Source organism: Myotis davidii, unplaced genomic scaffold, assembly GCF_000327345.1.
Source record: "Myotis davidii unplaced genomic scaffold, ASM32734v1 scaffold1063, whole genome shotgun sequence".
In the NCBI taxonomy this organism is placed as follows: domain Eukaryota; kingdom Metazoa; phylum Chordata; class Mammalia; order Chiroptera; family Vespertilionidae; genus Myotis; species Myotis davidii.
This window is the reverse complement of record NW_006296624.1, coordinates 61,836-74,831: the sequence shown is the minus strand read 5'-3', so window position 1 is coordinate 74,831 and position 12,996 is coordinate 61,836. Positions and strand designations below refer to the sequence as shown.

Sequence of the window (12,996 nt, the reverse complement as noted above, 5' to 3'; positions counted from 1 at the left end):
CTGGCATATCAATTTAGGGCGGCATCTTGGAAGAGTCGCTTGTGACTACTAATAGCTCCTGTAGTATCTGGCAGTGTGTGCTTACTGATGTGCTCGAAGACCCTGGGGTTCTCACTATACTAGAACACTGCATTTCAACTGTAGTCTGTAACATTGTCCCCAAGACTGTTATCCTGTCCTTAAAAGCCCTGAAACCTGGATTTAACTTGGCCTCCTTATGGATGAAAGTCCTTCTAGACATTTGTTTCAAAATAGGGAGGTTCCATCCATATTGAATATTTGCTCTGCCAAGTAATTTTCCTCCACAGTCAGTTTACCTAGAGCAGGGGTCATCAAACTTTTTAAACAGGGGGCCAGTTCACTGTCCCTCAGACCGTTGGAGGGCCGGACTATAGTTTAAAAAAAATTATGAACAAATTCCTATGCACACTGCACATATCTTATTTTGAAGTAAAAAAAAACAAAACGGGAACAAATACAATATTTGTATTTGCATGTGGCCCGTGGGCTGTAGTTTGAGGACCCCTGACCTAGAGTTTCCGAAGAATTCTTGCTTTGAGGGATATCTTGTCTTCAATCCAGGTCGGTAGAAGTTACTTTATGTCTGATATGGGCCTTCTCAAGATTTTGTTAGTCTCATTGCCTTCAATGAAGCAGATCCTTTAGCAGCCTCTGTCACTGTTCCTATTCTTCAAGATCTTAGCTACAGTGAAATTGAGCAATAGCCATCACTGATTTTCCACCTTTGTAGTCCTTAATAACGTTTAATTTTGTTTCCAGATCAATCACTTGATGCAGTCTCTTACTGGCAATATTAGCAGTGGATTTTGTATACTTGGGGGCCATAATGTGAGATTAAATCAAGGCCAAGAGAAAATGATGCAATTAAGAGACTTGGTAAACAGGAGACTTATGAGGCTGCTACTAACATAGCACAGGTTACTATTTTATAGCACACATATTTTAATGAGTAAAAAGACAACACTCTAAAACAATGACAAAAGTATAATAAAATAAGTACATGAAGAAGTAACATAGTCACTTCTTATCATTATCAATTATGTTCTGTACATAATTGAATGTGCTACACTTTTATACGACTGGCAACACAAGTTTTTTTTTATACCAACATTTCCAGAAACACATGAGTAATGTGTTATTCTATGACATTATGATGGCTGTGACTTTACTAGGCAATAGGAATTTTTCAGTTTCATTAGAATGTTATGTGACCACCATCCTATGTTTCAGACATCATTGACTGGAACATCGTGGGGTGCATATTTATTACTTAATAAATATTGTGTAACTAATTACACTTTTAGCCTTATTATATGAGGAAAACTGAAATGTGATAACTTCTCTTTCAGTTCACTCACAAGAGATCATGAAGCATGTTTATTCTTTTCCAGCCTTCATGCTGTCAGAGACACGCTGAACCCTGACATTGACTGAACCCTAACGGGGAGAAAGGGTTAAATTTGTGGTTAATAACCTCAGATATTCCTGATTAATAACACTATTTAAAAGAGCAAAAAAGTATGTCAAAAATTTCTTTTAAATGGCTCATTGTTCACATAAGAATGTAATGTATGTTTTGCATCTAGCCGATGACAAAGTTAGTTGAAATCATTATGGTATAAATAGTTCATAGTTGTTAGAAAGAGTGGACAATTGGGTATCTAGAGATGAGAGAAAAATGGATTCAATGGATTAAATTTAAAATGTATTTAAATAACTAAAAGTAAGCATTAATCATTACCTGAGAAAAATAAAATGTATTATCAAATTTTAGAATCAAACTACATATTTAAGAGGAGCGTAAATGAACAGTATCTTGAATTTGGAGAAACCGTAAGAAAAACTGCAGAAGAAAATATTAATATAAATTATTCTTTATACAGTTGAAGAGAAAGAATGTCTTTAATTAGCAAATTCAGAGACTTTTTTACCAAAAAACCTTAGTTGATTTTTCTTCTATAATATTTACTTATAACCTGATTTAATCTGGCCTACATGGATGATCAAATGAGAGATCTTCCTCAGACTTTCCACACATTAAATATCTTAATGTATGTTATTATGTTATCATTTTCTGTTGTCATAATTTCATAGGTTTCAAGATGATAAAGTTACTTTAACTTACATTTTTCCTTCCACAAATTATTTTGGATTATAATATATACTAGTATAGAATATGTATTTTATAATGTATGTATATAAAAGCCAAATATGCAAAGTGCCCCCTCAGGAGTTCAACCAGCAGCCAGGAAAGGGAGGCCCTGGTCAGCAACCAGTAGCCACTAGGGACTCTACCCATGCACAAATTTCATGCACTGGGCCTCTAGTTTTTCATATAAACTTAACAGTATTGTATCGAAGGAAAAAAATGTCACAGAATAGTTTCTAAAGAGGCTGTTCTCATGTGAACATATACTCTTAATTAATTAATTAATAAAATACTCAAGATTACCAGTACCTTTTATTAGGCTCAGGATTACTGTTATTTTTCCAGCCTTATGATTCTAGAATGCAGTTTGGCAAAACCACTCATTTGTGTTGTTTATTGCATTCTCTGAGGCTACTGTTCCATTTCATTCAGAAGACATAAAAAAATCATCACACTATTGTATTCTCAAAAGTTTTTACTCATATTACTTTCTTACAGAGGACCCATTATTTAAGACCAAAAATACGGCAATTGCGAATTGTGTTTAACATTTAATTGTATGGGCAAAGCAAGAGCATTTTAATATTTGTTATACAAAATATAACAAGTGTTTACATCTGTTTCACTGCTTTGCCTTTCTCATGGGATTAAACCTGCGAAATTATTCCATTTGATTTCACAGAAGTCTCATATGAAAATTTATTTTATTTACTTTATTTTCAATTAATTGGTTCAGTGAGCATTAGCAACTCTGAGGCACAGTTTCCATCTTCTGGCAAAGGTGTCAATCTATATTAGACCTACTGTGCTGTGAGTTTGAGCTAGAAAGTTGGATGAGGCAGAACAACAGGGAAAGTGTGGTCAGGGCCTACTAAAGCCACAGTAAAGAGAAAGAAAGCTCTATTCAAGCTCTCAAATGCATTGGTTGTACAATACCAGGTGCTGGGTTCAACACTGAAAGAGCTTCTTAATAAGGCTGACGGCTAAAGCCTTAGACCTAACTTTACTTTACATGTCACCTACAATAATAGTTCTCTGTTCTCCAGCAGCAGCAGTCAATAGTAAAAACTTGAATTGCCAACAGTTAAAAATAAGGTTTCATATTCACCCTTTGTATTCCATATGGGGGGAAAACTTTCAAGCTGTATAGTATTTCTTCTATAATGTTTTCATACAATTATTAATATAAAGTAGTTCCCGTGAACCTTTCCTTAAAAATTTGTACAGAAGTTTAAATGTAGATGCTGGATGAGATTTTAACCACAACACAATCAGAAAGTTTGAGCAATAACTCATTTTGGAAAGTGATAGCAGATTATCATAATGGTGCTCTTCCCAGCAAATAAGACTATGATAAAGGTATTTAATGTTCAGTTGGACTGAAAAGCAGGCCAGTTAAAACCCATATTTGGCTATCTTGTATAAAAAATATTACTAGTGAGTCACTCTAAACCAAAATTTTAAATTATAAATGTAAACTCTCTTTTTTTAATAGGGATAAGTGTCCATATTTTTCTTTTTAAATATAAAACCATATTTTTGCCCAGGTTCTATCATCATGGTAAATAAATAGGAGTGAAATATGGAATGATGGCTTAATGAGAATTCATAACAAAAATGTATTGCTCTATTATTTGCAGATACATACTTCTCAACTTCCTTTTCTGGAGATTAAATGTGTTGTTTTTCTAGTGAATTAAACATTTCAAAGCACAACCCCCCACATATCGAGTGTCAAAAAATGTACACACACTTTGAATGATTATAAAGTCAGTGCTCATTAACATACAGCTCATTTTCAACATTTAAAAGAATCTACAGAAATGAATAGTTGGCTGTGGTTTTTTTGTTGTTGTTGTTTTGGGTGTTTTTTTTTTTGTCAATGCCTATTTTCAAACTGATGACTGTTCTGGTCCAGGCACTGCTGATAATGCAAAGCGATGGAATAACAAACATCAAAAATCATTTTATTTGGTATTTGTAAGCCCTCAATTAATATATTGTTGCCAGTCTTGTACCATAAACTTTATCTTTTATGTATCTCCATAAAAAAGTCTAGTGGATAAATTTTCTTGGCTCAAAGCTTAGTCTGGCTTCACCCATTATTTCAAACCAGTTAAACCTGAAAAGTAGTTAAAATTGAGTTATCAGCTGTTAAGCTGTTTATACATTTTGGGGGACATTTTGAACAATTAGAAGGCAGTGTTTCCAAACAGCTTTTCTACAAAAGAACCAGTACCAGGCCAGCACCCACACCTGCCCAGGCTCAAGTAAGCTTGGCTCTCCAGTATTGATGTGATCAATGGACAAGAGGTTAAAAGTGGCCTCTCTCTATAAAATCAGTATTTTAGGTGAAATCTAAACATTTCACATTTCCTATTCACTTAACTTGCTACCTTATACGTATACATGCCTATCCTATTACATTTATTTACAGACCATATATTCAGTACAAAAGCCAAGGGCAGTGATGAAATCTGTGGAAATAAACTTTAGGAGTATGATCTGTATAATAAAAGCCCAGCGACCATTATGTAGGAATGACCAAAATGACCAGAACGACCAGTCAACCAGTTGTTATGATGCACACTGACCACCAGGAGCCAGATGCTCAACCCAGGAGGGGGGGGGCGTGCAGTGAGGCCTGGAGGCCATGCAATGGCCCAGGGATCACAGGAATCACAAGCCTTGAGCTTGCTTTCCAATAAAAAATAAATAAACTGGAAAAAAAAGCAGCCCAATGCTACCACCCTGGGAAGAATGGCTCCAGGAGGGAAAGGCCTCCCCAAGCCCCGCCCGGCCCTGCTGGCACACCACGGGCTCATGGGGACTCACTGGTGACGTGCAGGAAGCGCAGCCCCTCCAACTCCAAAGCCAGTCGCACCAACAGCTGCTCCCCGTCCAGCTCCATGTTGGATGTAGCGCTGCCTGGCAGCCTCAGCTCCTACTTCCAGCTTCTGGTTTCCTGCCCACCCCTTCATATACTAGGTGTGCTTGGGGGCATGGCTTCGACCTCCCTGGCCAATAGCACCACAGCACAGCCAGAGAGTGGCAGGACACAGCCACCAGGGCTGCCTGGGCATTGATTTGGCTGCCGACTGGCACCCATGTTTACTGTGTGTTTACACTTGTAGGGAAGCAGGGCAGCCCACTCCTACTGTCCGCCTCACCTTCTAGGCCAAGAAAGGCCTGCTGATGTCTGGGTTTCTCCTCCCGTCTGGAATCAAAACCTGTGGGGATGAAGGATCCCAGCGATGGCCCTAACACACGCTCGGTGTCACTGTCACAGACATGCCCAGTCATTACAGCCTCTCTCTCAGCCTGCAGTGCCCTGTTCCACCCGCTGCCACTGCTCACCTGTCACCCCTGAGGACCACCTTATGTTACCCTATTTGAAATGTGGGCAAGATCTCAAATGCCCCCCTGTCAACAGCTCCCTTGCCCTACCTTTCTTCCTCTAAAATCTTTGCATTTTAAAAATATATATTTGATTGATTTTGGAGAGGGAGATAGAGATGGAAACATCAATGATAATAGAGAATCATTGATTGGCAGCCTCCTGCACATTCCAAACTGGGGATCAAAACCTCTCCTGGCCTCTCTTCCCGTCCCTCCCCCAGGGGTGTTGTGGCACTGAGGGAAGGAGGGGAAGGGGAGGCAGGGAACCGCGGGGTGGCAGGGCGCTGAGGGCAGCATCGGCATCTGTTCCTTCTGTGCCCAGCCTGGCGACAGTCATCTCCCCTCCCGACTCCACCTGGGCCTTCAGGCCCTGATTGGTCCTGATCTGCCCTGATCCCTCAACCAGGACTAGCGACCCCACCCATGCATGAATTTTGTGCACCGGGCCTCTAGTATTATATAATGTATTCATTATCTATCACCACATAATAAATTACATGCAAACTCAGCAGTTTAGAACAAACATATTTATTATCTCACAGAGTTTTGAGGATCAATAATCAGAGAGTGGTTCTGCTAGATGGTTTAAACTTAGGGTTTCTACGGAAGCTGCAGATTACTACTAGTCCCTTCCTGTCAGTCAGAGGGCTTAGCTCTCACCACATGGCAGCAAGCCTCCCCCATAACAAGTCATAAGACAGAGAGAGGAGAGGGAGAGTGGGAGAGGGAAGAAGGAAAACAAGAGAGAAAGAACAGATGTTTTTATATCTTCTATAACATACCATCACTTGTTCCACATTCTATAGGAAAAACAATGGTATAAAAACAATGAGACAAGGATCATTAAGTACCATTAAAGGCTGCCTACCACAACCCACCTTCTGGACCCCAATTAGTCATGTTTTTCTCATGTGCAATCAATTCTAAATGTGTAAATGGTAATGAATTCTTAAAGGTAATTAAGGGTTATTTGAGGAGCACTTCAGATTACTGAGTCAATATAAGAGTGTGTAATTTATGAAGAACATCTTTAGAAATATGATTCTTAAACTGAGTATGACTCTCAAATTGACCACTGTTCTAAATCAAGAAGGCATTTTTTATCTAGTGAATATTTCTTAAGATACTATTATTTGAAAGAATACATATAATATAGATATGAGTCTATGCATTAAATTCCCAGGCTAAGTACAAAGGAGGAAAAAAGCAGGAAAAATGGAATGGAAGTGCTAAAAATGTAAATGTGCTTCTAAGGGATAGAAAAAGAGAAACAATATGATGTGCATTGTCAAAAATGTAGACATATAGCTCAAGGTGTACATCCTATCTAATAAAGAGGAAATATACTAATTGACCCTCACACTGTCGCAAAAATGGCAGCGCCCATAACCAATAGGAGGGAATATGCTAATTGACTTCCATGCCCTCAAAGATGGCAGCGCCCAGTCCCCTCAGCACCCAGTCCCCTCAGGTCCGCAGCAAGGCGGGGCCCACCCCAACCGGGCCCAGCCATTCCTCGAGCCTGCCTCTGGAGTCCCCCAGTCTCCTCAGCCCCCCAGCCACTCAGGGCTGGCCCAAACACAGGCAAGCCTCGGATGTCAGCTGCCCAGTTTCCCAGGGCCGCTCAAGGCTCAGGTAACCAGGGCCGGCCGAGGCTTGCGCTGCTGGCAGTGGCAGCAGCAGAAGTGTGATGGGGCATTGCCTTCCCCTGATTACTGGGTTGCCTCCTGACTCTGAGGGCTCCTGGACTGTGGGAGGTGGCAGGCCGGGCTGAGGGACCTCCGCCCCCTGTCCAGTGCATGAATTTTCATGCACCAGGCCTCTAGTATCAGAATAATGGGAAAAAGAGGTTGGATATTTATGTTGGTCTGGTTTTGGAAAGTATTAAACATCAGGTTAGGTTGTCTTTAGTCTGGTGGTAAGCCAGCTTTAAATAATGGACATCTATTAAGAAGAGAAAAATGGTCTATTGGGAGTTATACTAAAAGCCTAACTGGGAATAAAATTTCACAATCTGTGGCAATATTCCTTTTAATCAAATATTACATAATTTAAAATTCTAAAATAATATGTTATATGAATTTTAAATCAAGAAATTCACCCTAGACGCTAGGGTGGCCCCAATACTCACACCCTCCCATTCTTTGTGACTTGACTTCAGGACTATGACTTGCTTCCAACCAATAGAATATGAAAAATGTTATGAGATGTCACTTCAATGATTATGTTAATACCTATATCCACATTCTATATGCATATACATATATACCTACATACCTACATGCATTACATACATACATGGCTCTACCTTGTTAGCATAACAAGCATAACATAGAGACTCTTCGGTTGGCAGTAAAGAAGCAAGTTGCTATATGAACCGCATATGAAGAGAGCCACGTGGACGGAAAACATGGGGCCTCTAGGAACTGAGGTTTGCAATCCTACAATTACAGTGAACTAAATTCTGCCCAAGCCCAGTGAATTTGGAGGAGGACCCTGCTCTCCGAACAAAAATGCAGTTTAGTCCAGTGATGGCAAACCTTTTGAGCTCGGCGTGTCAGCATTTGAAAAACCCTAACTTAACTCTGGTGCCGTGTCACATATAGAAATTTTTTATCTTTGCAACCATAGTAAAAGAAAGACTTATATTTTTGATATTTATTTTATATATTTAAATGCCATTTAACAAAGAAAAATCAATCAAAAAAATGAGTTCGCGTGTCACCTCTGACACGCGTATCATAGGTTCGCCATCACTGGTCTAGTCCGTATTTTGATTGCAGTCTTGTGAGACCCTGAGCTAAGCCCTGCCTTTTCCCCTGACCTGTGGAAACTGTGAGATAATAGCGTATTTTATTTTAAGCTTTTAAAGATGTTTCATAGAAGTAGAAAACTAATACATTTCCTAACCAAAACACAGAGAACAAGCACATTTACAGAATTAACTCATTTTTCCATTTATTGGACCAAAGTAGAATGTTATAGAGGATATTTGCCTGGTGGCCTGTATAATACAGTCAACCTTTGAAACTAATATAATAGGGAATGAAACAACAAACTTTTAAAAAATGCTTACTATGCTCTGTATGTGTATTCACACATGTAGTTCTCAGATCAGCTCTGTATAGTGGATACTATCAGATCTATTTTTTAGATTCAGAAATTAAGGGTTAGAGAGCGGAAATTATTTGTGCAAAGTTTCACATATGGTAGTTTTGTTTTGCAGCCGTAACTCAATCCGAGGCAAGCTGATTTTCAAGATGGCATTCTCAACAGCTACACATCAGAACCTCTCTCTTCGCAGTCTTGCTTACTCTGCTTTGCCCAAGAATGTCAGCACACCATGTGTTTGAATCGCTGACCCAGCCCCCCTCAGCCAAACAGCTTTCTATATAGTTCCTTTACTTTACAGAAACTTAAGAATTAGAGCTAATGTTTTATCATGTATGATGCCTACTTTTTAATAAATTAGTTATGAAAAATAACATTTTTGTAAGTATGTGAATAAAGCTTTTCCTATTCCATTGACATAACTAAAATGAATATTTTATTTGATTTAATACTCTTACAATGGAAACAAAAATTGCAAATATTATGAAGTAGAACACACACACACACTCACCCAACTACTTGTTTACCCATATACACATTCTCAGTAGTGTTTTATGAAACATTTTAGCTCACATTTTAGAAGTATAACCTAGGGCAGGTTATGTACCTGCTCTGAGAGATAGAATGAGGATAATACAAAACAAACTGTGGGAAAATAGGAAGATCCCACCTAATACTCCCTTTAGGGATTTGGGGGGTAAGAAAATAGAGGAATAGACAGGGAAGAAGAAAACTAATATTCATTGAAAATAGCTATGTATCAAGTGCTAACTTCTTACAATAATCCAAACAGTTACATCTGTCCCTCATTCTACTGTTTGAAAACTGAGGTACATATTTTTGAAATTAACCGAAGTTTATTAAATAAAAACTAACAACTGACTGCAGGAAGGCAAACTCTTGTCACCTGACTCCCAAATCTTTCTTCTAAGCATAATTTTATTCTTTTCTTATCATAATACCTCCAGCTCTAGGGTTCATAATTCTATATAAATCCAAGAAAAAAGCACTTTTTAGAATGCACTTTTCTATTAAGATGAACCATTGGCATTATGCATATACATTATTTACACCTATATGTGGTTGGTCTTCATTAAAAAATATTTTAAAACTGCTATTATAAGCATCTGACTAGAAAAAGTCTAATTAGCACTTTCTAGAAGCAGTTTTGAGGACTAACTTCCAACATAATTATGTTCCCTTTTGGGAAGAAGTGTCTTTATTTTATAAAAAGCATTTATTTTCTTAAATTTTTCTTTCAAAGTTCCATAATGTTTATTGTCAGGTAACTCCAGCTAATAAATCTAACCCCCACCTCCTCGCCCCCCGCCCCCCCTCTATATTATTAAAGCAAATGTCCTATTACTCCAAAAATGAAAATTTAAATATTAAAAGGCCTCACAAAGATAGATTATATCACTTAACCATTGTCTATAGTAAACATAAATTATGTACATAACCTAGAAGAAAAAGATTAAGCATCAGCATACATGGGTTCTATTAATACATAATTGTTTAGTATTAATTGTAAAATCATAACAAGTTATACTTTTCCAAAGTCATTTAAATTTCCTGTCTTTTAGTCTCTCCACATACTAAACAAAAGATAATAAAGTCAGCCTTACTTACACCATAAGCTATGCAAGAACAAAATTGAGTTTAAATAAAAGAATAAAATGAAGTAAAAAGATGCCAACATGCTCTAAAAACTTAAATAAATATGGAATCAATTTGTTTGCATATTTGGCAAAATAATAAAGTTGGTACAAAACAGGAAAAAGTACACAGGCAAATTAGTAGGTAAACTACTTGAGAAATATTTGATTGTATAATTCAAGCTTATTGATAAAAATCTTTCAGGGAAGATACGGAAATTTTAGAAAAGGGCGGAACAATGTAGGCAGAACAGTGACAATCATGAGGACTTTCTTACACTCCTTGATAATGAACCTGAGGTGGAGTGGAGTGGGAGGGACAAGAAAAAATATTCTGAAGAAGCCAGGGCGGCATGGTTTCCTTCTTTTGAGAAGTAAAATCTGTGAAGACAAGTGATATAAACTTCTCACCCAAAATTATTTTTGTTTTCTTTTTATAATTATATCCTATATAATGAAAGCCCCGCGACCAAACGGTGGAAGAACCAGAACTTCCAGTTGACCCTTGCTATGATGTGCACTGACCACCATGGGGAAGACGCTCAATGCAGGAGCTGCCCCATGGTGGTCAGTGCGCTCCCACAGTGGGAGCACCACTCCCACAGCCGACGATCCCCACAGGCCACAACCCCACCAGTGCACAAATACTGTGCACCGGGCCTCTAGTTATTACATATTTGGCCTCCTATAACATATTGCTTGATTGATACCATAGTTCAATGATGACACTAAAAAACTAATATTATAGAAACATTATATATTAAGCAATAATGGGAAATAAAATCTGCATCTCTTGGAAATGCATCACACATTTCTTTGTGGTCCTTGCTTTGGACCAAACAATGGATTTAAAGTTCTCTGACTTGACATAGATACCAAGGAAAACTGCCATTAGATTTAAAGAAGTGCAACATTAAAAAGAAAACAACAAATAAACAAATAAGAACTCATAGACACAGACAACATGTTGGTTACCAGAGGGATGGGGGTGGGAGGAGTAGTAAAAGATAAAGGGGGTCAAATATATATATATGGTGACAGAAAAATATTTGACTTTGGGTAGTGGACACACAATGAAATATACAGATCATGTATCATAGAATTGTACACTTTAGACCTATATAATCTTAACCATTTTCACTCAATAAATTTAATTTAAAAAAAATACTTTTTTATAAAAAATACGTTTTTATTAATTTTTTTGAGAGAGAGAGAAAGAAAGAGAGAAAAAGAGAGAGGGAGAGAGAAACATCAATGAGAAAGAACCATCCATCAGTCGCCTCCTGCACACCCCCTACAGGGGATCAAGCCCACAACTGGGAATCAAACCAGGGACCTCTAGGTGCATGGGACAATGCTCAATCAACTGAGCCACACCTGACAGGGCAACAAATTCTTTTTAAAGAGTGACTTGCTGGGTCTCAAAAAGTTCACAAAAAAAATAAAAACTCCCCCCAAAAAATATTTCAAGTTTTCTAATCATTTTTTTTTTTGGACATTTCCAGATGCCCTCAAAGCCTCAATATCAAACAAATCTTAATAAAATAACACTAAAAGCATCTGAATAAAAGGCCAGCATAATGGTGACAGAAAATACTCCAAGTGCTTTTCTTGCCTAATAATTTCAATATTTCAAAACCAAATGCACATTCTACATCCATTTATGTTGATTTTTAAAAACAGTGAGACTAAGTTTAATAGTAAGAGAGAGCACGCTGAGGAATGAAATGGGAAGCCCAAGAAAAGACACAGCAGTAAATATTCCTATTGCCGTACTTGACATCATTCGCTGATAACTTTTTTAAACCTTTGGGTAAAGATACTTAAACAAAAAAATTAAAGAATAAAACAAATTAGAAAAACACACACCCAGAATTCAACACAATGAACGAAAGAGAATTATTACCAAAAAATCACTTACCTATTTTGTCAAGATCTTCTACAAGACTTCTAGGTCAACCTTGATAGCAATCCTAGGTAAATCCAATCCCAGCATCACATTAGAGTAGCCCTGTTAATAGAGACAAATAATTGTTACTGCTTTGAAAATTAAATTAAATTTATGTCATAATTAGTTCAATGACTTCATAGAACATAAAACATAGTCAACCTCAAATAAAGATAATTGTTAATGCATTCATTACCTTCTGAATCTTCAAGCATGTATGAAATGCTTTTGTACATTTTAATTTGGAGAACTTTAAATCCATTGTTTGGTACAAACTAAGGACCATGGAGACAACATCAGATGCATTTCCAAGAGATGCAGATTTTATTTCCTACTTTTACATTGATTTGGAAAGTTTGAATTTTTGGTGATAAAATTTTAAATGTATGGTGACAGAAGATGATTTGACTTTGGGTAAAGGGCAACATACAGATCATGTATCACAGAAATGTACACATGAAAGTGTATGATCTTATTAACCAATGTCATCTCAATAAATTTAATTTAAAATTATTAAATGCATATAATGAAATTATTTATGTCTCAAGGTTATCAACTAAAACATGATTGATTTCAATTGCCTTTTAAATCCATACTTAATGAGCATTGTAAGCCTTTACACAATTAACAAATTAGTAGTGAGCATTTTCTCCTTATAATCAAAATGTAAGAATTATCACCTTAATACATATTTGAATTTATATTTTCCAGAT

General features: G+C 37.2%; 1 protein-coding gene across 1 annotated transcript in view; it reads right to left on the bottom strand.

Moving 5' to 3' along the window:
- The window catches only part of FOXP2 (forkhead box P2), a 506,406-nt gene that overhangs the window by 463,369 nt on the left and 30,041 nt on the right, over positions 1 to 12,996 (bottom strand). The window contains exon 2 of the mRNA XM_015569384.1: positions 12,257 to 12,346. The gene's annotated coding sequence lies outside the window, so the exon portion shown is untranslated. The remainder of the gene's footprint in view (positions 1 to 12,256; positions 12,347 to 12,996) is intronic.